This window comes from Anomaloglossus baeobatrachus, chromosome 5 (assembly GCF_048569485.1).
Source record: "Anomaloglossus baeobatrachus isolate aAnoBae1 chromosome 5, aAnoBae1.hap1, whole genome shotgun sequence".
Classification (NCBI taxonomy): Eukaryota; Metazoa; Chordata; class Amphibia; order Anura; family Aromobatidae; genus Anomaloglossus; species Anomaloglossus baeobatrachus.
This window is the reverse complement of record NC_134357.1, coordinates 190,830,537-190,854,393: the sequence shown is the minus strand read 5'-3', so window position 1 is coordinate 190,854,393 and position 23,857 is coordinate 190,830,537. Positions and strand designations below refer to the sequence as shown.

The 23,857-nt window shown below is 43.6% G+C and overlaps 1 protein-coding gene across 6 annotated transcripts in view; it reads left to right on the top strand.

Moving 5' to 3' along the window:
- Nucleotides 1-23,857, top strand: part of ZMIZ1 (zinc finger MIZ-type containing 1) — a 553,945-nt gene that overhangs the window by 150,982 nt on the left and 379,106 nt on the right. For all 6 annotated transcript variants that reach the window (XM_075349063.1, XM_075349058.1, XM_075349062.1 and 3 more), the window contains exon 2: nt 8,252-8,354. The gene's annotated coding sequence lies outside the window, so the exon portion shown is untranslated. The remainder of the gene's footprint in view (nt 1-8,251; nt 8,355-23,857) is intronic.

Sequence of the window (23,857 nt, the reverse complement as noted above, 5' to 3'; positions counted from 1 at the left end):
GAGTTGAATTCCAACGCGTGGGGACATCACACACCAGTCTGTGAGCCGGAAGATGCAAACGGCGCTGAAAGCCGGCAAGGCCGGCTGAAGCAGTAGGTGACTTTCGAAAATGTGCAGACAGGCGGCGAACTTTTACCAGCAGATCAGACAGCTCTGGGTATGACTTTATAAACCGCTGAACCACGAGGTTGAGCACATGGGCCACGCATGGAACATGTGTCAGCTGGCCTCGCCTCAAAGCCGCCACCAGGTTCCGGCCATTGTCACAAACGACCTTTCCTGGCTTTAGGTTCAGAGGTGTGAGCCAGTGATCTGCCTGCTGTTTCAGAGCTGTCCACAGCTCTTCTGCATTGTGGGGTTTGTCACCTATGCAGATTAGCTTCAGCACAGCCTGTTGCCGCTTCGCCGAGGCAGTGCTGCAGTGCTTCCAGCTTGTGACTGGTGTGGAGGGCACAGTGGATGAGGATGCGCAGGAGGAGGAGGAGGCTGAAGAGCATGACATTCCGGAGCTGTAGAGTGTGGGTGAAACACTGACTGAGGTAGGGCCTGCAAACCTTGGTGTGGGAAGGACGTGTTGCGTCCCTCGCTCAGACTGGGTCCCAGCTTCCACAATATTAACCCAGTGTGCCGTCAACGAGATGTAGCGGCCTTGCCCACAAGCACTTGTCCACGTGTCTGTGGTTAGGTGGACCTTGGGTGAAACAGCGTTGTTCAGGGCACGTGTGATGTTTTGTGACACGTGGTTATGCAACGCGGGGACGGCACACCGGGAGAAATAGTGGCGGCTGGGGACCGAGTAACGTGGGACAGCTGCCGCCATCAGGTCACGGAATGCTTCTGTCTCCACCAGCCTAAAAGGCAACATTTCCAGCGCAAGCAGTCGCGAAATGTTAGCATTTAGAACTGTGGCATGTGGGGTGTTGGCAGTGTATTTGCGCCTGCGTTCAAAGGTTTGCTGAATGGATAACTGAACGCTGCGCTGGGACAAGGACGTGCTTGATGATGGTGTTCTTTCTGCGTAGGCAACTGTAGGTGCAGGAGTGGAGGAGGCTTGTTCGCAGGCAGCATGGACAGAGGATTGGCTCGCATGCACAACCAGCGAAGACGTAGCAGTGACATCAGCAAGCACTGCTCCTCGACTCTGTTGTACTTCCCACAAAGTCGGGTGCTTGGCTGACATGTGCCTGATCATGCTGGTGGTGGTCAGGCTGCTAGTTTTGGTACCCCTGCTGATGCTGGCACGGCAGGTGTTGCAAATGGCCTTTTTTGAATCATCTGGATCCAACTTAAAAAACTGCCAGACTCGTGAAGACCTAACATTTGGACAGGCACCTTGTGTCGTCGTGTTGTTCCGGGGAACGGTTGCCTGACTTCTGCCTGGGGCCACCACCCTGCTTCTTACTGCCTGTTGTGATGCTACGCCTCCCTCCCCCTGTGCACTGCTGTCCTCGCTCTGCATATCCTCCTGCCAGGTTGGGTCAGTTACTGGATCATCCACCACGTCGTCTTCCTCTTCCGCACCCTGCTCCTCCTCCTGACTTGCTGACAATTGTGTCTCATCATCGTCCACCACTTGTTGAGACACGTTGCCAACTTCGTGAGAACGTGGCTGCTCAAATATTTGGCCATCTGTACAGACGATCTCCTCATGACCCACTTCAATATGAGCTGGCGAGAGGCCAGAATGTGTGAATGGAAACGTGAACAGCTCTTCCGAGTGTCCAAGTGTGGGATCATTAATGTCCGAGGAGGACGTGTACTCAGCCTGGTGGTAGGAAGGAGGATCAGGTTCAGAAATGTGCGGTGCAGTATCACGGCTACTGACACTTGACCGTGTGGAAGACAGAGTGTTTGTGGTGGTGCCAATCTGACTGGAAGCATTATCCGCTATCCAACTAACAACCTGTTGACACTGGTCTTGGTTCAAGAGCGGTGTACTGCTGCGGTCCCCAAGAATTTGGGACAGGACGTGCGAGCGACTAGATGTGGCCCTTTGTTGTGGCGAAATTAGAGCTTGCCCACGACCTCGGCCTCTGCCTGCACCACCATCACGTCCACTTCCTTGTTCCTTGCCAATGCCCTTGCGCATTTTGCAATGCTGTGCACTGCTGACGTGTATATTCACTACTTGTGCGTTATATCAAAGTTTCTGGAAATTGCACACAAGTGCACCTGTACGCTGCCACCGACAGGCACACACGTGCGGTTTTAAAAACCAAGCACGGACGCAATAATAACCTAACACAGGTTTTAGGAGCAAAAATTAAGAACTCTGACACTATCAGCCACTGCTGACTGACGTGTATTATACACTACACTTGTGCGTTATATAATAGTTTGGTAAACGCACACCAGTGCACCTGTACGCTGCCACCAACAGGCACACACGTGCGGTTTTAAAAACCAAGCACGGACGCAATAATAACCTAACACAGGTTTTAGGAGCAAAAATTAAGAACTCTGACACTATCAGCCACTGCTGACTGACGTGTATTATACACTACACTTGTGCGTTATATAATAGTTTGGTAAACGCACACCAGTGCACCTGTACGCTGCCACCAACAGGCACACACGTGCGGTTTTAAAAACCAAGCACGGACGCAATAATAACCTAACACAGGTTTTAGGAGCAAAAATTAAGAACTCTGACACTATCAGCCACTGCTGACTGACGTGTATTATACACTACACTTGTGCGTTATATAATAGTTTGGTAAACGCACACCAGTGCACCTGTACGCTGCCACCAACAGGCACACACGTGCGGTTTTAAAAACCAAGCACGGACGCAATAATAACCTAACACAGGTTTTAGGAGCAAAAATTAAGAACTCTGACACTATCAGCCACTGCTGACTGACGTGTATTATACACTACACTTGTGCGTTATATAATAGTTTGGTAAACGCACACCAGTGCACCTGTACGCTGCCACCAACAGGCACACACGTGCGGTTTTAAAAACCAAGCACGGACGCAATAATAACCTAACACAGGTTTTAGGAGCAAAAATTAAGAACTCTGACACTATCAGCCACTGCTGACTGACGTGTATTATACACTACACTTGTGCGTTATATAATAGTTTGGTAAACGCACACCAGTGCACCTGTACGCTGCCACCAACAGGCACACACGTGCGGTTTTAAAAACCAAGCACGGACGCAATAATAACCTAACACAGGTTTTAGGAGCAAAAATTAAGAACTCTGACACTATCAGCCACTGCTGACTGACGTGTATTATACACTACACTTGTGCGTTATATAATAGTTTGGTAAACGCACACCAGTGCACCTGTACGCTGCCACCAACAGGCACACACGTGCGGTTTTAAAAACCAAGCACGGACGCAATAATAACCTAACACAGGTTTTAGGAGCAAAAATTAAGAACTCTGACACTATCAGCCACTGCTGACTGACGTGTATTATACACTACACTTGTGCGTTATATAATAGTTTGGTAAACGCACACCAGTGCACCTGTACGCTGCCACCAACAGGCACACACGTGCGGTTTTAAAAACCAAGCACGGACGCAATAATAACCTAACACAGGTTTTAGGAGCAAAAATTAAGAACTCTGACACTATCAGCCACTGCTGACTGACGTGTATTATACACTACACTTGTGCGTTATATAATAGTTTGGTAAACGCACACCAGTGCACCTGTACGCTGCCACCAACAGGCACACACGTGCGGTTTTAAAAACCAAGCACGGACGCAATAATAACCTAACACAGGTTTTAGGAGCAAAAATTAAGAACTCTGACACTATCAGCCACTGCTGACTGACGTGTATTATACACTACACTTGTGCGTTATATAATAGTTTGGTAAACGCACACCAGTGCACCTGTACGCTGCCACCAACAGGCACACACGTGCGGTTTTAAAAACCAAGCACGGACGCAATAATAACCTAACACAGGTTTTAGGAGCAAAAATTAAGAACTCTGACACTATCAGCCACTGCTGACTGACGTGTATTATACACTACACTTGTGCGTTATATAATAGTTTGGTAAACGCACACCAGTGCACCTGTACGCTGCCACCAACAGGCACACACGTGCGGTTTTAAAAACCAAGCACGGACGCAATAATAACCTAACACAGGTTTTAGGAGCAAAAATTAAGAACTCTGACACTATCAGCCACTGCTGACTGACGTGTATTATACACTACACTTGTGCGTTATATAATAGTTTGGTAAACGCACACCAGTGCACCTGTACGCTGCCACCAACAGGCACACACGTGCGGTTTTAAAAACCAAGCACGGACGCAATAATAACCTACTAACAGGTTTTTTTGGGGAGCGACAATTACAGTACAGACAAGTCAGACACTATCTGGACTGTTTTACACTGTGTACACCAGCCCCAGATATGAAGGCTGGTATACGGTCACCACTACCCTGCCTGCCTGCCTGCCTGTATACTGCTACAATAGTCCTGACAAGGACTCTTTTGGTCACTAGCCTGTATTCAGACCTGGCTATACCCTGCCTGTATATAGCAACAATAGTCCTGAGAAGGACTCTGCTACTGTACTCCGACCTGGCTATACCCTGCCTGCCTGTATACAACTAGAATAGTCCTGAGAAGGACTTTTGGTCACACTGTTTGCAGCCCTGCAACTGAAAAAGCTATAAAGGGCCGCAAAGCTTTCCCTGAATCAGCGACACTCTCCCTACACTCACTGTCAGAATAGCTGTGAGCAGAGCACAGCGCGCCGGCCGATATAAAGGCTCGGTGACGCTGTGCAGGCCGGCCAATCACTGCAATTCCACAACTAACAGGGCTGTGGCATTGCAGTGGTCTGCCAGCCAATCCCTGCATGAGGGCTGGCTCTCAAAAGAGCGCCAACATGCAGAAATGAAGACCACGAGTAAAGCACGAGTATCGCGAGATTACTCGGTCCCCGCCGAGCAGCCCGAGTACAGTGATACTCGTGCGAGTACCGAGTAGTGACAAGCATGCTCGCTCATCACTAGTGACTATCAATCACAGTCTTGTATCGGCCTCCAGCGTTCTTTTTCTCGTTAAACACAATCCAAGCAATCTCCTATCTTTGCCTTTTTTGTTACTATATATCGTGAGGCTTAACACTTCTATTTCAATATCACAAGTGGAGCGCTCTCTCCAGATATTTCTGGATCAGTCAGCTTTTTGTGTTAGGAGGTTGCTCCATGTTCTGCGGATATCAGAAATAATCAACAGCTGAAATTATTTTAAGGATAAATCCATTATTTTCTCCCTTCAAAATGTTATTCTCTTATGACCACCTCCGGCCCACATATGAGGAGTGACAGATGGACATCACTGTGTAAGGACGATCGGTCGTAGGAGTTATTACCAATCTGATGTTGTCTTCTTGTACAAGTAGCTTTGTGTGATGTTGTACTGGCAAACGACGGGCCATTTTATTCTGTTTATTAGAGCTCATGGGTTCTGGAAATAAAGACCTTATGTGCTAAAAAAAGAATCTATTTGCTCCTGTGATAAATGCATGAGATTGATCTATGGAAAAATGTCTTTTTTGCTGGGATCTCTGATTCTGACAGCTGCAGAGAGCAGCTGACTATTGCACCACGGGACCAAGAGGGGACAGCCCTGTGTTTCTTGGCACCCTCCTGTAGCCAAGAGCTGCTTAGCACTGGTATTAACATGACCTTCTTGTTATAGCCAAGGCCTTGCCTAGGTAGGGACACAGAGAGTGTGCTGACTTGACAAACACGTGTCAACTACTCTGCTTTATGATATTTACTTTACTGCAATTAAAGCACATTCCTTTTTGGCTTTCACTTCAATCCATAGGGAGATAATAGACATTGGCAGCAGGCAATGATATAAGGACAATGTAACCTTTTATGTTGCATTCACTCTTTGTAACTAATGTGAGTCATGTTTATAACAGTATTTTGATATGACGTTTTATACTGTTTCTATGATACTGCTGGAAAGTGTGTAACCTTCAGTCTGCACGAGGTCCGTTCATGGCATTCTTCATGCAGTTGTGTTCTTCCAGAGCCCCAGTCTCGTGATATGCTGTAATAATATTCCAGCACAGAATTTATGAGCATGGCCAACTACAAACGGCAAGGTCATAATTGTGGGTGTAGCGTAGCATGTAAATTCAGAGTTTTGAGTAAAGATTTGATAAGACCAGATACTTTGTCCATCTATAAACAAAGCTTCCTTTTAATGACTTTCGTAGTCGACGTTTCATTATTTTACCGCTCCACCCTGGATTTTGTGCCGTCAGTCGAGAGTCCAGTGTAATAATGAGATGCCTGCAACGGAGTTTCTTTGTATCATCTATATAGAGAGAAATCTGTGGCATGCATTGGGGGCATGATGGAAGCATAACCACTGCGTTTATGGAATGTATCAGACTCCTATGCACAGAGTCCAGTGTGGCACAGGGTAATGGCACATTGGCCTGTCACAAGGAATAAATAGTAAGCCTTACTTATCAGAGTCTCTAGTTATTAGTGCCCAGTCTCAGGGTAACTTTTCAGGCTACTTTTGAGGATGAAACCTGGACTGAACACAGTTCTCCAGACCCAAACTTCACCACATCATAGGCATTTCTGAAGCTATCGAGCTTGGCTTAGGAGACCTCCGACTGGTCATCTCATCGTTGTCTTAACATGTGAATCCAGCCTGAGCAGATTGTTTATAAAGAAAGTCTCTGAATTGTGATATCCAGATTCATTACCACTTTTCCTACATGTCTGGGTCCGGTATTACGGCTCAGCAGCACCATTCATAATCTCACCACCATTTCTCCAATGTTGAACTCCAGAGCTCAGCATTGGAGAAGTTATTGTGCAGGACCTGTGCTGATGTCACGATCATGTGACCATAATGGGCGGAACTCCGCAGAGAAGTGATGTTGAAGGACCTGTGGTGTCATCCATTATAATGCTGGGGCGTGACTAAGTTCAAAAAAGAATTGAGGCATTTCAACCAATCACTGTCTTAATCGTGGTCGGTTGAAATTTGCCAACTCTTGTACCAATTCCCTATTACTCTGTTTCACATGGACTTTTAATGGAAAAATTAAAGAAGTTTTTTTTCCACAAAACATTTTTTCTGCCATTTTTTTTTTTGTTTGTCTCTTCCACTATGCATTACTGTTCATCGGAGCTGGCAACGAGATAATGGCTATTATTTTCAATATGCAGTTGAATTATTAAGATTCACTGGGACACTTTCCATCATTTTTCATAGTGTACAGCTGGTTTCCATGAAGCTCTGCCTATGTACCTGCCCAGACCATGACTGAGGAATTAGGCATCAACTTCTAATATCTTAGCCACCTGTCTCCAGAACTTGTGTTGGGCTTTCTAGCTCTACTAACACTACAGTTCTGCTACTCATCAATATCTCTATCACAATATCTGCTACTCACACTCGACTCGCTCAAGGAGGAGTTCCTGCCCTCGGAATCATGATGGGAAAGAGAGTAAAAAGCAATGAGCTGCTCAAAAGTCAGCTTGAGAATATCCCTTTAAAAAATAAACTAAAGGCTCATTCAGATGTCCTTGTTTCCTGTACAATTCTCACTGGTAGACTGCAATAGGTCCATGTTGTATGTAGCTGTTCACGTCTGAAGTTGCAGCTCATGTGTGCCACAATAAAAATAAGTGTTGTAAAAAGATCTGCACTTCCATAGTTTCAATATGGTCATGTGAATATAGCTGGAAACTATCCATCAATGTGATAGCTGCTGCTTTTTCTTTGGCTCGTGATTAAACCACCTAAGGGTGTGTTCATATGTCTGTTTTTATTTCCACTTGTATGATGTGTTTGGGGAACAGAAGTATAAAAACAAAACCTTCACTTACAGAGCCTTTTCTTTTCTCTCAAAAATATCGTCAGTTTACATTTCTCTCTGCTAATGTAATGATGATCTCTTTAAAGTCTAAGGAAAGTAGATCATGAAGCATAGTCCACCGATCTTTTTTTTTTTTTTTTTTTTTTTTTTGTGCCTGCCCAGAACAATAGAGGTATTTTGAGACACTTTCAGTAAAAATGGATCCATTCAAAGCCGAATAAAAATGGGTCATACAGATACAATATGGATGCCTAGTTTTCTGTTTTTAAACATGGATCTGTTCCAAACGGATTTCTAACTTACATGTGAACATCGCCTAACATGGCCAGAGACTGTGAATAAAATGTTGATTTTTCTTTTTATGACTCAGTAAAACGTTTTCCATTCTCTTTTAGGACATACGGTGTGTTTCTGCTGCGGTTTTGCAAGGCTTCCAAAGCCCCCAATGTAGGGCTGGACAATTACAGTTTTTAATGAATACCTTGATGGCCAAACCTGGTAAGTAGGATGATGGTGGTTGCGGAGTGTGTGCGTTTCTCAGTGCTGTGTTTTGGCTTCCGCGGTTTAAGTAATTGGCTGCATTGTCTGGATGATATGGGTCACTTGCAGAGAACAATATTGACTGTTATTTTGTTGCTTACATGAGATGGTGAATGTTATACATAATGCACATTGAGAATACAGGGCATGTTTTGGAGGGTTTAAGTCCTGATTTGTTGGTGGAAGCATCTGATTATTTACCGTGTCATTAACTTTGTGGGATTCTTCACTACCCTGGTTTCGCTACATAAGTTTGTTAGAACCTAGCGGCCCCAACTGCACTATTTACCTTTTCGTATCCATGTACATCCATCCCCTAAACTGTCAGATCTATACAATTATATTTTCTCGGAAGACTATGCAGAAAGGATTTCTGTCCCTTTTTGTTTGAGAATACACTGGCAACTATATAATTTTGCCTTGCTTTGTATGCATTTTCTTCTGTGTCACCTTACCATACCTGCATTTGTGCCCTATTATTAGCTCTGAAAGGGTGTAATCTTGCAGACAGCTTCTTTTCCTCGAAAGAATCTGAATTCCCAGATGCCAGGAGCTTTTGAGGAGGAAATGTTTTGTTATATTGCTTGTCCTTAGAGAGGGGAGACCTGACTTAGGAGTCTAGGATTTTTTTTTTTTTTCTTTGTTTAATTCTGTATTTGTGGCTTTTACATAAATTAATAACCATGTCTGTCGTATTTTACTGAAATGCTCTATTTAGAAAAGCTGTACAAAGTGAAAGCTAATTTTGGCAATTGCTACCGTGTTCTATTTACTTATGGAATGACTTGTCTGAGTAGCAGTGGGGCACTGATTTTGGGTGAAACGGAATAATTTGGATAAGTTAATGTAATTTGCTCTTTCTGAGGATGAAGATTAAGTTTAAGCTAGGTATGATCACCTCACAGATGATCTCCATGAGAATTTTATTTTTAAACTTTGGGCCTAAGAATGAACAGGCAGATTGATGTTCACTATCCGTCTATTCTACCCAACTTAGAGCAGTGACAGACCGCTCTTGCCAGTGATTCTGCTGCTTGACATCAGCAGAGAAGCTCTTGCTCTTCCGGACTGCTTTGTGGACGGGGCGTGATTGCCGACCTCATGCTGGTTGGCATCTGGCTACCCGCATTTAGGCAGTGGGGAGCTGTTATTATTCAGCCTGACATTGGCAGTATTGCCTTGTCACCAGAGCAAACCTGAAGAAAAGCTGCTGCTCTGCCGATGCAACGTCAGCGTAAGATGCAGAATCGCCAGCAGGAGCTGTCTGTGACCGCTTTGTGCTGGCAGAGATCTGAGCCGGGCACAACATGCAGGTAGTTAGCAACTACCTGCCTGTTAGTTCTTAGGCCCGAAATAAAAAAAAAAATTTAAAATGGTTTCGAACTTCTCCTTTAAGGCTCTGTTGACATGTCTATTTGACTTCATAGCTGGAGAGGAGAAACGTGGTTAATACCGCGCTGCTGCCAGAGTAATTGATTGTTGATTAATTCATTTCTTTTTTTTATTTTACAGGTCTACGCTTTTCAGAGGTCAGAGCCTCCTTCTTCACGACAAAGGAAAAATCAACAATGAATCATGATGCAGGCTCTGACCTCTGAAACGCGTAGACCTGTAAAATAAAGAATTGATTAAATCAAGAGTCCATTACTTCGGCAGCAGTGCGGCATTAACCCTTTTTCTACTCTCCAGCATTGAAGATTACCATATCTGGGGCTGCGGCAGCTGCCATTATCTCAGGCTTGCATAAGGGTTTTGACTTACACAACCTCTTTAGGTAAGTGTCTCTTTATGAACATCTCCCTATAATATGTGGTAAGACCCTATTGGCACTCTTTTTCCCTTCGGATTTCATTCACATGTCTGTTTGAACATTTTGTTTTTGTCTATTGCGTTTTAGAAATGGAGAAACTGAATAAGTGATACTTTGCTTCTGTTAAGCAAGCAAAAGCAGAGGGGATCCATCGATTACTATGAGGTCCTTCATGAGTTACATTTTTTTTGCAACGGAAGTAAAAGTTGTGCCTGCAGTAATAATCATTAAGGCATCGCTGCTTGTGTTTGCATGATTATTTGTATGTTCCGTTTTAAGTACCCATATGTACAACATCCATTGCATCAAAGTGTCCAAATGGACGTGAACACAAGTGAGCTGATCATAACTTCTTTATATCCTACTTCTGAGGATCCAAATGGACGTGAACAGAGTCAGTCTCAAAATAATTCACTCCAAACAAGGGCAAAGATCTGAGACGGTTAATATATATATATTTTTTTCCTTTTTGGTTCAGCATTCTTACATTTGCCGGTTTAAGGCTTGTAAATATGTTTACCTTGAGGCAGCGGTGACTATACAGGGGTTAAGCAATGTTAGTGCTGTGTAATGCTGATTTATAAATAATATCATTGAGATGTATGACATTGGTAGAGAATATCATCAAGCAGAACCTAACTTTAGATGTGGCGTAACATTCCTCTCATAAGAATTTCAATGAAGTCATGTCACTTAGGGACAGTGTGGCTGCAGTAGATGTTTGGAACATGTTGAAATGAGAATTTATTAGCACTAATATACTAGAGACTGATACGTTAGTGCTCTTGGTACATTCTTTTTGTATGTTAATCTAATCATTTCTAATGATGGCCAAACTTTTGTAGGGTTTACGGTTGTTGAAGCGATGGGTGACACATAATTTAAAGGGAACCGGTTGCCTGAGAAAAATGCTTTTAACCTGCATATAAAGGGTTAATTTGTAGATAAATAGCATTTTATTGCTGTCTGGCTGCCTTAGGATTTGCACACTTCAGTATTTGGTTAGTTTTGTACCTCAATATTTGGAAGCCAAAACCGGTGTGGGGGGAGAGAGAATGCAGGCGTGGTGCTCGTGTTTCTTTTACACTTTTCCGCTGATTGTTTCACTCCTGGTTTTCTTACAAACACTGAGGTAAAACGCTCACCATATACTGAATGTCTGCACATGGTCTTCCTAAAAGTGAGGTTACCTGGAAAAATGAGCTTATTTCCTCTCAGGAGCCGCTGTCTTCCAGTCATATGTGCTCTGTGTGGCTAAAGTCACCACTTACTAAGATGTGAGGCAGCAGCTCCCAGGAGTTAATAAGTTCATTTTCTCCCGATAGCCGCACTTTCAGTAAGGCGGCCAGGCAGCATTGTAACGCTATTTACCTGCAGATTACTCTAATATATGCAGGTAAATGGTGTTTTCTGAGGTGACCAGTTCCCTTTTAATGTTTTGATCAATAATAAATCTAGATTAAGAAATAAAAATAAAAGTTGCCATCTGTATGTAAAGCGCTGTGGAATTAATAGCACTATATAAATGAATAAATATTATTATTAATTATTATCTGACTATTAAATGTAGGGACTACAGTGGCCTAGTAATAGGGCTGAAATCAGTTTGTTGAACATAGGATGAGGCCTAGAAAAGAAAAGTTTGATTACGGCTGAATCCGACTTTTAGTAGGACCAGCTGACCATCAGTATTTGAGGGCCTCCCTACCTCACCGCAGTAGATGATGTTCAGGGAGATAAAGATCTGTCATGTTGTCTTGAAAACGCCCCAATCTTTTTGGGGACAGCGAAAGATGAGATATTCGCGGGCCCTCTATGTAACCCCCAGTTGCCGTATTTTTCGGACCATAAGACGCACTTTTTTTCCCCCAAATGTTGGGGGAAAGTTGGGGGTGCGTCTTATGGTCTGACTATAGGGCTGCGGCTGGGAATGAGGGTGCTGCGGGTCATCGGGGGCACGAGCAGGCAGCAGCAGCGCCTGCTCGTGACCACGTGGGCCCGCTCATTACATATGCACGCCCATCCTCCCGCCCATCTCTCAGCGCTGAAGCCGGCACTGACAGGTGGGCGGAAGGATGAGCGGGGACGCGCGCATAGTAAAGAGCCGGCATGATCACCCCTGGCAATTACAGCCTGGAGTGATCATGTGCGGCTGTATTCACTGCTCCCCGCGCGTCATTACCAGCGTGGGGTGCAGTGAATCAGTACACTCTAGTGATGGGTAGTTCGTGAGTGAGTAGTTCAAAATGAACTAATCTTCAGAGTGAACTAGTTCATCTAGTTCACCATCCTGACAGAGATTTAGTTCATTATGAACTAAACAGCAGTGGGAGGAGACAGAGTGATCCTCATACAGCTCCAGGAGGCTCCCTGCTCTCACACTTGAAGGTAGTAAAACACTAGCACACATCAAATACAAATATAATAGTAATAATATTAATAAAAATTGAAATTGCACAGTAGACAGACACAGCTCATATGTGTGTATGAGAGAGAGTTTCTGTGTGTGGTTCATGCCCCTCACCTGTCTGTGTGATAGGATCACCCTCCTGTAGAGGATCACCCTCCTGTAGTCTTGCTAAAAACTTTACCACTGGCTCCTGTTCTGTTCTCAAAATGGTGAATGCTGAACTGCTCCTCCGCTCCCTCATACACATTCATTATGGGTCAGTACTCTACACTACCACAGGGGGCGCTGCTGGGCTCAGTGAGATGCATCAGACTGAACTAGACTGTCCTGAGTCATTCTCAGTAGAACATTTAGTTCAGCAGCTCATATAGTTCATTTAGTTCACAGGTCACATGATGCATTTCCTATCAGCTCCTCACAGGATAGGGTCAGAGAAATACTGAACTAAATTAACTAAATGAGCTAATCTTTTGAACTAATCTTTTCAGTGAACTAGTTCATGGTGAACTAATCACCAAAATGAACTAGATTTCCCATCACTAGTACACTCACCCGTCCCCGTGTGTGGAGCCGCCCCCATGCTGCACGCGATGACTTCCTGTCTGTGCCGGTCAGCTGATCTGTGCTGGTCAGCTGATCGGCACAGACAGGAAGACATCGCGATGCAGCAGGGGAACGGCTACACACACACACGCACACACACACACACACACACACACACACACACACACACACACACACACACACACACACACACACACACACACACACACACACAGGTCAGTGGCGCAGAGAGGAAGATGATCGGCTGCAGGGAGTGAGGAAAAGGTGAGTATAAACGTTTATTTTTTTCTCTGTGCTATAGGATACAGGCCATATACCAGGATGGTATATGAGCACGATGGGAGTATATGAGCAGGCAGGATGGGGGGGCATGTGAACAGGCTGGATGGGGGGGCATGTGAACAGGCTGGATGGGGGGGCATGTGAACAGGCTGGATGGGGGGGCATGTGAACAGGCTGGATGGGGGGGCATGTGAACAGGCTGGATGGGGGGGCATGTGAACAGGCTGGATGGGGGGGCATGTGAACAGGCTGGATGGGGGGGCATGTGAACAGGCTGGATGGGGGGGCATGTGAACAGGCTCGATGGGGGGGCATGTGAACAGGCTCGATGGGGGGGCATGTGAACAGGCTGGATGGGGGGGCATGTGAACAGGCTGGATGGGGGGGCATGTGAACAGGCTGGATGGGGGGGCATGTGAACAGGCTGGATGGGGGGGCATGTGAACAGGCTGGATGGGGGGGCATGTGAACAGGCTGGATGGGGGGGCATGTGAACAGGCTGGATGGGGGGGCATGTGAACAGGCTGGATGGGGGGGCATGTGAACAGGCTGGATGGGGGGGCATGTGAACAGGCTGGATGGGGGGGCATGTGAACAGGCTGGATGGGGGGGCATGTGAACAGGCTGGATGGGGGGCATGTGAACAGGCTGGATGGGGGGGCATGTGAACAGGCTGGATGGGGGGGCATGTGAACAGGCTGGATGGGGGGGCATGTGAACAGGCTGGATGGGGGGGTATGTGAACAGGCTGGATGGGGGGGGTATGTGAACAGGCTGGATGGGGGGGGTATGTGAACAGGCTGGATGGGGGGGTATGTGAACAGGCTGGATGGGGGGGTATGTGAACAGGCTGGATGGGGGGGGTATGTGAACAGGCTGGATGGGGGGGGGGTATGTGAACAGGCTGGATGGGGGTTTATAGCAGGATCATATACAAGGCAGGAGGATCATTACCAGGATGGGGTACCTTAGTAGAGAATTTGGGGACATTACTCCCATAACAGTGGCAGCAGCAGATCCTCGCCCCATAACAGTGTGTCATGACCACATTTTTTGCTTAAAGTTTTATTTTCCCATTTTCCTCCTCTAAAACCAGGGTGCGTCTTATAGTCCGGTGCGTCTTATAGTCCGAAAAATACGGTACCACTTACCTGGACGCTGGACCAGAGTCCTGCAATTCAAACCACTCCTTTCTACTATTAACCCTGTTTGATCACTGGCTGTGTTTTAATGGCAAGTGACGTCTGTCTCCATTCTGCAGCAATGTCATGTCTACATTAACACTTCTCCTGTGATCTAATAGGAGCACGTCGGTTCTCTGACAGCAGAGGACATAAAGAAGATAGTCAGTTTATCACCGATTCGTTCTTTTCCCCTTTTCTCAGCTACATAGGGTTCATGGAGATGCAATGCCAAATGCTTCTGTTAGTTCTGGTGATTACATGATTATTGGATGTCTGCTCAACATAACAGACCAAGATCAGCTATTCTTTGGGAGGGGGTGTTTTGCCTGTAGCTGGGGATTCAGCAGATGCCACCATTGCAGTGAAAACTACTTGATTTAAAAAAACAGAGATAATATTCACTAAAAGTCTATTTTGGGTTTTGGGGATGTATTCACTAATACATATAAATCAATATAAAATAAGTTTTAAAACTAACAAAATATCTGCTCCAACCCTTCCCACCTAATCCCCCTCACACACACAAAAAAGCTATATAGTAAGTAATGAAAAATAGAAAAATCCAGCAGAAAAAATGTATTGGAAACGTTTTTCACGCCTTCTGAGACCATGCTGAAATGTGTAGTCCTGTGTGACTAATACCTCTTTATCTGCCGCGGACTGTGGAACATTGGATTTTTAAATTTGTATAATAAAAAATATTTTCTAATTGAAGAAATTCTTTTCCAATACATTTTTTCCACTGGATTTTTCTGGTCTCTGAATCAAGTGGCTGGCTCCCACCCCTCTTCTTGCGGATCTCCATTTGTAAATTCCTTGGAAGTGTTCCACAGACATAAAATAATACAGAAATCCACGCATAATGGATATCCTTACAACTGTAAGAGTATGTGCACACGTTAAAGGGAATCTGTCAGCAGGTTTTTGCTACCTTATTTAAGAGCAGTATGATGCAGGCAAAGAAGCTCTGAGTTCAGCGATGTATCACTAAGGGTATGTGACCACGATCTGGACATGCTGCGTGCTGGACGCAAAACAGGTTATTTAATGTGAATGTAACTACCATGAAAAAATAAGTAAATGAAGAGCTTTAGAAAACTAACTTTTATTTCCTATATTCACTTTGAAAAGCAAATTTAAATTAATAACACATTATAGATTTTGTGAGCGCTGTTGAGGGGCACATATAAATTCAATTCTTCTGGCTGCAGAAATAGGGAGAAATAAAAGTGAAAATTTGTTCAGTTATTAAAAAGATTGTCCAGTTTTATGACACAAGTCTGCAGTCACATATAACAAATGCGGTCAGGATTCTTCGAGGTTGAGGGCTATTTCAGGCGGTCATGTGACCGCAAGTATGAGATTTGTATACATGCAATCACTTGCTGATTAGACGTGTTCAACCTCGCTCAATTCACTTGTATTGATTGAGCCCAAGCATATCTAGTTAGTATGTGGATGGAAGTATGCTTATCGCATACTTGTGGTCATATGATTGCCACCTCTCAACTGCAACATAATAGAATCCTGACAGTGTGCTGTGTGTGCGCTGTAAGTCTTCAGTTTGCGCGCTGCAGACTTGTATCACAAGACCTTAAAACCCCTTTTTGGACAACCACTTCTCATTCCCTTTGTTTTCCTCTTTTTTAAAATAAAATAAAAAAGCTTATATGATGTTTGGGCATGGGGCTAATGTATAAGGGTGTAATGTAACAACCTCATGTGAGCCCCAGGAGAGTGAGGGTGCTGGCATGGGAGGAGAGTATAAGCTTTCTTTATTTTAACGGGTGCAAACATGTGGAACGAGCAGGGGTTGTCCAAGTAGTGGACAACCCCTTTTAAGGTCTTTTTCTACCTCCTCACTAAGCGGGTTAAAGAAAGGGGGGAAAAAAGAACATAACGATAATACTGATACCCTTTGATGCTCTTCTTTGTATTTACCCTTGGGTGTTTTTGTATCAGCTGTTTCAAGCAAAGGATGTAAAGGTTTTCTTGCATCTGGGTCACGGATCCACCTACCACATGGGAGGGCTGTAATGACATGTGGCAGCTGGAGTGCCCTGTTAGAGGTTTTGCATTTCGGCCTATAAGAGAATGAGTAAGCTAGCCATCGCTATCATGTTAGTAGCATTCTGACCTTAAGTTGGTGGTAATCCTAACTCTGGGGATGACCCATATGTCAGTTTATCATTTACATTACTAACACATGCAGTTATACATATTGGATAAGATATGTATCTCTCTCCTTATGGGCCAAATAACCTGAGAACTTCAAAAAACTTCAGCTCCTTGACATCTTTATTATCCTGGTCAGGAGAATAACACCAAGAGTCAGCTTTCCAGCCTTCTGTATAATGCATGCCTCTGTAGCTTTTGGTTAGGTACTCTATTCATCCTGATGGTGCCGTATATAAAGGCACATTTTGATGTGCTTTTTATGGATCAGATTAGGATCTGAATTGAATCAAGTGGTTGTTTGAATATCCCTCGTAATTACCAGAATATTGAATTTACTCATCCTCCTTGTTTTGGCAGCAAACATGTTAAAATGCCTCTCTTGTTCTTGCCCTATTTGTTTATCCACCCTAAAAAAAATCCTGGTGCAGGAGCCCAGGGGTGCAGCTTCAGTCACTGGCTGTCTGCGACTGGCAAGGGTTGTGACAGCGTGTTCTTTCCTCAGGAAAATAATTCTGTCATAAGAACATTCCCCTAACGGGAACATTCTGTTTTTCTGCTGCTCTGTGTGTGCGTGTTTGTGTTCAGAACTCATGGCATATGCTTTGTAAGAAAGCGAGACGTACAGAGATTACTGATAGCAATTATAAATGCAATAATTGTGTGCGGCTGCGCACAAACATATTAGGAATGATCTATCTTATATAACAGGTTTATACCCAGCGATGATATGGGTGAGCAAACATACTGGATTCCACAATGTAGTACTTAGGATGTACAGTATGTGACTTAGCAGCCTGTTTTGGCAGCTTTAGAGCTTTAGATGGATTAATATCTTTGAAATCTTCGACGCTCTAAAGCTAGCAATTTTGCGTAATGTTTTTAAATGGTTTTTTTTTTTTTTGCCTGATTTTGTGTTCTTTTAGGAGGTTGAGAGAGATGAGAATTGTTGTGAGTTCCAGCAACAGTAGAAATATATACCAGGTCCTACTGAGTTACAGAACGGGATGCTTGAATGTTGCGTCCCTCACAATCATGGACAGAAAGTTGGCGCCATGAGGGATGCAGCTTGTGGTAGGGATCCAATAAGATTTCTTTATTGTAGCATTTCCAAAACGCCTTTGGGTGCATTTCTTTAGTTTATTTTACATGACTTCCATAATGCTACTAGGTTAGTCTGATGGGATAATCATTGTCTCACTGACCACCAGTTTCTGAAAAAACCAAAGCCCCTACTTGGGGAAGTTAAAACAGTATTTTACGTATCTTTAGGAATCAGGAAGCCAAAAAGCTTTTATCAAGGGTAGTTAGTACTTGATAGGACTCTGGGGTGTTGTAACTTGCTCCTAGAATACATTATTTCCTCAATCTGTGTATTAATCTTCTTTTTCTCATGAAAATATCATGTAAAATGAGAAACTGATAACCCTACTTGAAGCAGTTGAGCCGTGTGGTGCATTTGCTACTGTACTAATGGACAGAACTTAGAGAAATGCAGCCAATTAACAGACATATAGTAAATACAAACATGGGCACAGAACGAAAATTTGACCAAACCTGCACATCAGGGAGAATATGTCACCAAATAGGGATTTTATATCAGCATTACACCACCTCAGTGGATGGCACGTGAACTAGTAAATGAAAAATGTGTCCAGAAACCACTAGTAGATACATTTTTGGCATGAGGTTGTTACACAAGTGCTCTGTGATATGTTTAGTCCAGTTTTTAACAGCAAGACTTATTTTGAAATGATATAGCTATACTTTTGGTGCTGGAATTACATTTTAGTTGCCCTGTAGCCATTAAGATTATTGTTGAAGGTGTACATCTGCATACATTTCCTCCACACCTCTACTGATCCCAATCCTGTCTGGCCACACATGTAATTTATTGGAAAATGGAAAAAGTCAAATAATTATTGGGGTGATTACTGTATCCCCATGTCTTTCATAATTAACTATGGCTATCCCATGGATAAAGGATGTGTTGCTCCTTCTGCAATGGACTTTGACTGCTGGCCTGCTGCAATTGTGTCATCTACTATTAGACTTCCACCTATAACCCTGACACAGTGTCTCTCCTGTTTCAAAGCTGGAGCCAGGGAAATCTCCAGTAAACTGTCCCTATATAATGTCATATACAGTACAGACTAAAAGTTTGGACACACCTTCTCATTCAAAGAGTTATCTTTATTTTCATGACTGAAAATTGTAGATTCACATTAAAGACATCAAAACTATGAATTAACACATGTGGAATGAAATACTTAACAAAAAAGTGTGAAACAACTGAACATATGTCTTGTATTTTAGGTTCTTCAAAGTAGCCACCTTTTGCTTTGATTACTGCTTTGCACACTCTTGGCATTCTCTTGATGAGCTTCAAGAGGTAGTCACCGGAAATGGTCTTTCAACAATCTTGAAGGAGTTCCCAGAGATGCATGGCACTTGTTGGCACTTTTGCCTTCACTCTGCGGTCCAGCTCTCACCCTAAACTATCTCGATTGGGTTCAGGTCTGGTGACTGTGGAGGCCAGGTCATCTGGCGTAGCACCCTATCACTCTCCTTCTTAGTCAAATAGCCCTTACACATCCTGGAGGTGTTTTTGGGGTCATTGTCCTGTTGAAAAATAAATGATGGTCCAACTAAACGCAAACTGGATGGAATAGCATGCCGCTGCAAGATGCTGTGGTTGCCATGCAAGTTCAGTATGCCTTCAGTTTTGAATAAATCCCCAACAGTGTCACCAGCAAAGCACCCCCACACCATCACACTTCCTCCTCCATGCTTCACGGTGGGAACCAGGCATGTAGAGTCCATCCATTCACCTTTTCTGCGTCGCACAAAGACACGGTGGTTGGATCCAAAGATCTCAAATTTGGACTCCTCAGACCAAAGCACAGATTTCCACTGGTCTAATGTCCATTCCTTGTGTTCTTTAGCCCAAACAAGTCACTTCTGCTTGTTGCCTGTCCTTAGCAGTGGTTTCCTAGCAGCTATTTTACCATAGGGTCTCTAATCTGAGCTGCTGTTAACCTGCGATTTCTGAGGCTGGTGACTCGGATAAACTTATCCTCCGCAGCAGAGGTGACTCTTGGTCTTCCTTTCCAGAGGCAGTCCTCATGTGAGCCAGTTTCTTTGTAGCGTTTGATGGTTTTTGCCACTGCACTTGGGGACACTTACAAAGTTTTCCCAATTTTTCAGACTGACTGACCTTCATTTCTTAAAGTAATGCTGACCACTCGTTTTTCTTTATTTAGCTGCTTTTTTCTTGCCATAATATAAATTCTAACAGTCTATTCAGTAGGACTATCAGCTGTGTATCCACAAGACTTCTGTACAACACAAATGATGGTCCCAACCCCATTTATAAGGCAAGAAATCCCACTTATTAAACCTGACAGGGCACCCCAGTGAAGTGAAAACCATTTCTGGTTACTACCTCCTGAAGCTCATTAACAGAATGCCAAGAGTGTGCAAAGCAGTAATCAAAGCAAAAGGTGGATACTTTAAAGAACCTAGAATATAAGACATATTTTCAGTTGTTTCACACTATAAGTATTTCATTCCACATGTTTTAATTCATAGTTTTGATGCCTTCAATGTGAATCTACAATTTTCAGAGTCATGAAAATAAAGAAAACTCTTTGAATGAGAAGGTGTGTCCAAACATTTGGTCTGACCTATACTTCGGGTGAATTAGGTATTGAACACATCACCAATATCTTAAGTAAATCTATTTCTAAGGGTGCAATTGATATACATTTCTCACCAGATAACAGTAACATATCATCCATTCCACAAAGGCAGATAAATCAAACAATAGATGTCCATAAATTATGTATAATAATGAGAAATTACACAGTTAAAGTATTTAAATCACAAAGGTAGAGAGGTGAAAAAAGCCTTGGAAAGTCATGACACCAGCTTAAATTGATTAATAATTAGAAAGCAATCCTGCCACTTAGCAAAAAAAAAATAAAATATCAGCTACTTCAACTGATGGCCTATAAAAAGGTGTCTCATTACCAGGGTGCCACACAAGAAGCATTTCATGATGGGTAAAACCAGTGAGGTGTCTCAAGACCTTAACAATATGTTTTGAAACAATAAGCTTGTGAACTATGGTTACAGAAGAATTTCAAAACTACTAAAGGTTCTAGTGAGCACCTTAAAAGCCATAATCCAGCAGTGGAAACAACAACATAATTTCACCACAAATTTCCTCTGGAAGATTTTTAACAGAGGAGTGAAAAGAATTATCAGAAGAGTTGTCAAAGACTCAAGGACCACCTGTGGACAGCTACAGAAAGACCTGGAATTAAGCTGGTGTCACACTAAGCGACAGCGACAACGACGTCGCTGTTACGTCACCATTTTCTGTGACGTAACAGCGACCTTGTAAGTCGCTGTTATGATCGCTGCTTAGCTGTCAAACACAGCAGAAGCAGCGATCATAACGTCGCTGTGCTACATGTGCAGAGAGCAGGGAGCCGCGCTTAGCGCTGGCTCCTTGCTCTCCTAGGTACAGTACACATCGGGTTAATTAACCCGATGTGTGCTGCAGCTACATGTCACAGTGCAGAGAGCAAGGAGCCGCGCGCACTGCTTAGCGCTGGCTCCTTGCTCTCCTTGCTACAGTATACATCGGGTTAATTACCCGATGCATACTGCAGCCACATGTCACAGTGCAGGAGCCGGCGCTGGCAGCAAGAGCGGAGGCTGGTAACCAGCGTAAACATCGGGTAACCAGGGAAAGGTCTTCCCTTGGTTACCCGATGTTTACGCTGGTTACAGCTTACCGCAGCTGCCAGTGCCGGCTCCTGATCGCTTCATTTCGTCGCTCTCTCGCTGTCACACACAGCGATGTGTGTGTCACAGCGGGAGAGTGACGACCAAAAAATGAAGCTGGACATTCAGCAACGACCGGCGACCTCACAGCAGGGGCCAGGTCGTTGCTGGATGTCGCACACAACGACAGCGACGGGACGTCGCTGCAACGTCACAGAAAATGGTGACGTAGCAGCGACGTCGTTGTCGTCGTCGTTATGTGTGACACCAGCTTTAGCAGTTACAATTGTTTCAAAGAAAACAATAAGTAATGGACTCAACCTCCATGGCTTGTATGCATACTCACCCTTCAAGACTCCATTGCAGAACAAAAAGCATGTCTAAGCGCATTTAAAGTTTGCTCAACAACGCTTAGACAAGTCTGTGAAATACTCGGAGAATATAGTCTGGTTAATTGAAACCAAAATTGAATTTTTTGGATGCCATAATACACATTATGTTTGGAGGCCAAAAGACACTGCATATCGCCACAAAAACATCAAACCAGTAGTAAAGTTTAAAGGTGAGAACATTATGGTATGGAGCTATTTTTCAGCATATGGCACTATCAAACTTCATGTAGTTGAAGGAAGAATGAAAGGACAAATATACCAAGACATTCTTGATATGTGCCATGCACCAGGATGATGAAAATGAAACGAGTGGACATTTCAGAAAAACAATTATCCCAAACACACAGCCATGGAAACTCTCAATTGGTTTCGGAGAAAGAAGAAAATAAAGCTGCTAGAATTATTCAGCCAATCACCTGACCTGCATCCAATAGAAATTTATGGAAGGAACTAAAGCTTAGAGTTCATAGACGGAGCCAATGGAACATTAGGATTTGAAGAATGTTTGTGTGGAAGAATGGTCCAAAATCATAACTGAGCAATGCATGTAACTGGTTTCTTCATACAGGAGACATCTTGAAGCTGTTATCACCAACAAAGGCTTTTGTACAAAGTTTTGTATAAATTTCAGTAAACGTAGACAATACCTTTTGCCTATGTCATTTCTCATGACTAAATTTCTAGACATCTATGGTTTGATTTATTTGCCTTTGTGGATTGGATGAGTTGTTACTGACATCTGGTGAGAAATTCACGTCAATAGCACCTTTAGAAATATGTTTACTTAGATAATTTATGACGTGTTCAATATTTTTTTCGCCCGCTATACATGCCACACCAAAACTGCAGCCAGTTTTTTTTTTTGGGCTTTCAGTGTACGTGGCATTTCTTTGTCCTTTTTGGGAAGGTGGGAATAATTGTTTAAGTACACAAGAGAATAAAATCCAGTCCTTTGTGACTGTCTAAATTTTTTTTTCTGCACATCTGTTTAATTTAGTCAAATTTGACATACATACACCAATACCAATGCTTGTTGCTGGTTTTTGGATGTGTACTTAGCTTTTCTTGTTCAGTCCTTTTTGGGAAAGGGGGACTATGGTCAAAAACTGTGAATACAGTTAATTCTAGTGTAGTAAAAAGTCTGATAAAAGAAAGTCATAATGTCAATTGATAGGGTAATGTAAAAGACATACAATACCACTGCGTCTGGCAACAAGTATGTTAGTGCAAACAGTAGCATCACCACCTTTGGCACCAGCTTATCGAGTAGTACTATTGTCACAATTGTCCTCATTTGTGTCCAGAAAGAGTCTTAGTGGCGAGGGAGCAGAGCGAGGAAGCAGAGGACATTATGGAATATATGGCATATCACTCCTCTCAGTCACAGCGGGGTTATGTTACCTCTGACAGTGACACTGTCAGTTTGAATTGGGATTCTACCATCTTTAATCGTTTAATCTTTGAGATTGTGGACTTTTATTTCTATCCGTGACACCCCTGCCTTTTCTGCCCCTTTTTAGTCCCCTAAAGTCCTGGAACTAAGAAAGATATTTCACAACCTAATTTCATAATGAAAAAGCCTTCCAGTTGATGTATTAAATGAGATGAACACTCAGCATTTGGACTTAGGATAATATTGTATCAGAGGTAATAGAACCCATGATTTAAATGCCTAGCTGTGTTTGTGGCTATGTCAGCCAGAGTGGTAGGGACAGCGGTAGCTGCAATGGCAGCGGCACCCTGAGTCATGGAAAATCTACAGGGGGCTTTACACGCTACGATATCGTTAATGTTTTATCGTCGGGGTCACGTCGTTAGTGACACACATCTGGCGTCATTAACGACATCGC